Here is a 4,483-nt window from a genome sequence, read left to right as displayed (position 1 = left end):
TGGTGGGAAACACGATGGTGAAACCTGGCGGGAGCACTATTGGATTGCTGACTATCAACTGCATGTCAACCATTAAAGAGCAGATTTGATCAGACATCATTTGCAGGTGGCAGGACTTAGTGGTCTCAGGTCTGGGGCAACTTTTAGAAGGCTTAACCACACCTGTGGAAGGTTGGAGCCTCACACAGATCTCCAGTGTGACCTCCTGGGAAACCCCTCTCGCCACCTTCACTCAGCGCTTCCTCAACGGAGGCATATACCAGAAGCATGGGAGCCATTTATTTCATTCCCATCTGGGCATTAGAGGAGCTCGAGCACCAGCCGGGGCAGCAGCAGAACCAGGAACAACAGCAGCAGCAGCAGCAGGAGCGACAGGCTGCTGCTCACCCACCTGAAGCTGCACAGGCCAGAAGGGGCCAGCGCCTGGAAGTGGCTGGAGAGCATCTTCCTGCACATCAGGGGGGGCCATGGGGACCCATATCTGCAATGGCAGTCCTACTCAGAAGGACTTCCATGAAGGTCTGGTTTCTCTGTTCAATAGATGCCCATCACTCCTCAAGAGATGTCATTCTATTCTGAACAATGACCATATTTTCCATACCCTGGCGACTAAGCTCCTCCATGGCCGTAGCCATCCTCTCCTCTACCGTAGCCATCCTCTCCTCTATGGTAGCCATCCTTTCCACGGAGGTTGACATCCTTTCCGTGGTGATGCATTCATGCGCCAATGACTCCACAAAGGCTCTGCTCATGTTCGCTATGGACTCCTCCATTCACTCCACACTCGCAGCGACCCTAGAGACAAAACCTGCCAGAGACTCCTGCATCTGTGCCTGGAGTTCCATCACCTCTGATCTTATGGATGGACCCAGAGGCAGAGGGTCGACATGCTGCTGAGCCGAGCTGGCAGAATCCTGCGCCCTCTGACTAGGACTCTCCACCGCTGTCCCTGTCTCCACAATCTGCTGATGCTCACTTGTGAGCTGTGATACACCAGGTGACAACACTACTCTATGTCCCGAAAGCCCCACCAAGGTGTGAGTGTCTGCGCTGGTGCTGGGTGCACTGAATTCTGGTGACGCTGCGCCCTCAGAGGTTGCAGCTTCCTCTGAGGAGTCTGGCTGCTCAGCCTCTTCTTCCTGGCTAGAGGGGATGGATGCTTGTGATGGTCCTGTGGGGGAGTAAAGGAAAGAGTCAGAGATGTGATGCAAAGGCTACATGCACATAGCTTTTTGCAGATGCTCATAAGTCCATCTGTTACAGCTTCACAATCATTATCAGCGACTCATGCATTGTCAAAGAGAGAGATGGGAAACTTCTCTGTCACCAGCTTGCTGTGTTGCACCCATCTGTCCGTCCCCCACGCGCGAATCATCCTCTATTCCCTTAATTTCCAGGACGGCCTCCTCCCAGGGGGTCAGGTGGGCTATTGAGGCTATCCCTCCTCCTGTCCTGGCTCGCTCTCTTTTGTTGTGAGCTCTCTTTTCCTGAGATTTCATGATCTTCAGCACACTGGAAAAGTGAGTATGAAGTTCCCATCACTCTCAATCTGATCTCCATTGCCTCTCCTCACCAGTACTCAGCTTTAGCAATCTCTTCCTCAACATCCCATTTGACACACATCCATGCACCCTTAACCATTCCCTCTCTCTCTATGCTCACATTCACCTAACTATTCGACTATGAAGTGCTCACACTCCCTATCACTCTGATGCTATGAAAATAACTGACAACACACAGGGCAGGCCCTTGGTCTTGCCACCTCACTCCATCTTTGTCTCCTTCTAAGCATCTATGCTATGGATTCTCTACACTCACTCCTTCATTCTCACTCAACCTCCACTTGTCTCCCTCATTGCAGGAAAAGAGAGCTCACAATAAAAGAGAACGAGCGAGGACAGGAGGAGGGCCACGATCAGTAGCCCACTTCACCCCCTGGGAGGAGGTGGTCCTGGTGATTGTAGGACTGGAGGATGAGGCGCAAGTGGGGGATGGACAGATGGGTGCATCACAGCAAGCTGGTGACAGAATAGTTTTCCATCTCTCTCATTGACATTGCATGAGTCGCTGATAATGATTCTGAAGCTATAACAGATGGACCTATAGAAATATAGAAGATAGGAGCAGGAGTAGGCCATTCGGCCCCTCGAGCCTGCTCCGCCATTCAATGAGATCATTGCTGATCATCCACATTCAGTACCCTGTCCCTGCCTTCTCTCCATATCCCTTGATCCCTTTAGCCTTAAGAAATATACAGGAAACTTTCTGGTATCCGGCACGGATGGGATCGACGTGTTGCCGGTTCATCAACAATTCCGGATAACCGAACGCTATAGTAAAAGATACGGAGCTCAGAGCTCCGTATAAAGCAACAAAACCTGTTGCTTAGCAACAGCTTCAAAACAATCGGCACAAGTTGCAAGCGTCTCTGTAGCTTAGCAACAGCTTCAGTTACACCCTTGCACAGCAACAAATGGAGTAAAAAAATGTAACTAAAAGTAAAAAAAGTTACCTGAACCGACTCCTGAATTTTGCCGGTGGATAGAGCGTTCTGGTTATTTAGGGGCCGGTTAATCGAAAGTTTCCTGTATCCAACTCCTTCTTGAATATATTTAATGAATTGGCCTCTACTGTCTTCTGTGGTAGAGAATTCCACAGGTTCACCACTCTCTGGGTGAAGAAATTCCTCCTCATCTCTGTCCTAAATGGCTTACCCCTTAGCCTTAGACTGTGACCCCTGGTTCTGGACTCCCCGACCATCGGGAACATCCTTCCAGCATCTAGTCTGTCTAGTCCTGTTAGAATTTTATAAGTTTCAAAGAGATCCCCTCTCATTCTTCTAAACTCCAGCGAGTACAAGCCCAATCGACCCAATCTCTCCTCATACGTCATTCCTGCCATCCCAGGTATCAGCCTGGTGAATCTTCACTGCACTCCTTCCATGGCAAGAACATCCTTCCTCAGATAAGGTGACCAAAACTGCACAAAATACTCAATATGTGGCCTCACCAAGGCCCTGTACAACTGCAGCAAGACATCCTTGTCCCTGTACTCAAACCCTTTCACTACGAAGGCCAACATACCATTTGCTTTCTTAACCGCCTGCTGCACCTGCATGCTTACTTTCAGCGACTGGTGCACAAGGACGCCCAGGTCTCGTTGCACTTCCCCTTCTCCCAATCTACTGCCATTTAGATAATAATCTGCCTTCCTGTTTTTGACACCAAAGTGGATAACCTCGCATTTATCCATGTATTGCATCTGCCAGGCTTCTGCCCAATCACCCAACCTGTCCAAATCATACTGGAGTTTCTCGGCATCCTCCTCATAGCACACACGCCCACCCAGCTTTGTGTCGTCTGCAAACTTGGAGATATTACTTCTAGTTCCCTCGTCCAGATCATTAATATATATTGTGAATAGCTGGGGCCCAAGGACCGATCCCTGCGGTACCCCACTAGTCACTGCCTGCCACTCAGAAAAAGAGCCGTTTATTCCAACTCTTTGCTTTCTGTCTGCCAACCAGTTCCCTATTCAAGTCAATACCTTGCCCCCAATCCCATGTGCCTTACTTTTACACGCTAATCTCTTATGTGGGACCTTATCGAAAGCCTTTTGAAAATCCAAATACACCACATCCACTGGTTCTCCCTTATCTATTTTACCAGTTACATCCTCAAAAAATTCCAGTAGATTAGTCAAGCACGATTTACCTTTTGTAAAGCCATGTTGACTTTGTCCGATCCGGTCACTTTTTTCCAAGTGCTCTGCTATTACATCCTTTATAATGGACTCTAGCATTTTCCCCACTACCGATGTCAGGCTTACCGGTCTCTAATTCCCCGTTTTCTCTATACCACCCTTTTTGAACAGTGGGGTAACATTAGCTACCCGCCAATCCATGGGTACTGTTCCAGAGTCTATCGAATTTTGGAAGATGACCAGCAATGCATCTACTATTTCTAGGGCCACTTCCTTAAGTACCCTAGGATGTAGATTATCAGGCCCCGGGGATTTGTCGGCCCTCAATCCCATCAATTTCCCTAACACCATTTCCCTACAAATACTGATTTCTACCAGTTCCTCCCTTTCATTAGACCCTATGTTCCCCGACATCTTTGGGAGGTTATTTGTGTCCTCCTTTTTGAAGACAGAACCAAAGTATGTATTTAATTGGTTGCCATTTCTTTGTTCCCCATTATAAATTCCCCTGATTCTGACTGCTAGGGACCTACGCTTGACTTCACCAATCTTTTTCTCTTCATCTATGTATAAAAGCTTTTACAATCAGTTTTTATGTTCCCTGAAAGCTTACTCTCATACTCTATTTCCCCCCTCTTAATTAATCCCTTTGTCCTCCTTTGTTGAATCCTAAACTGCTCCCAATCCTCAGGTTTACTGCTTTTTCTGGCCAATTTATATGTCCTCTCCTTGGATCTTATGCTATCCCTAATTTCCCTTGTTAGCCATGGTTGAGTCACCT

This window comes from Somniosus microcephalus, chromosome 13 (genome assembly GCF_052327205.1).
Source record: "Somniosus microcephalus isolate GS21.2 chromosome 13, FLI_Smic_1.0, whole genome shotgun sequence".
Classification (NCBI taxonomy): domain Eukaryota; kingdom Metazoa; phylum Chordata; class Chondrichthyes; order Squaliformes; family Somniosidae; genus Somniosus; species Somniosus microcephalus.
This window is presented reverse-complemented; position numbering follows the sequence as displayed.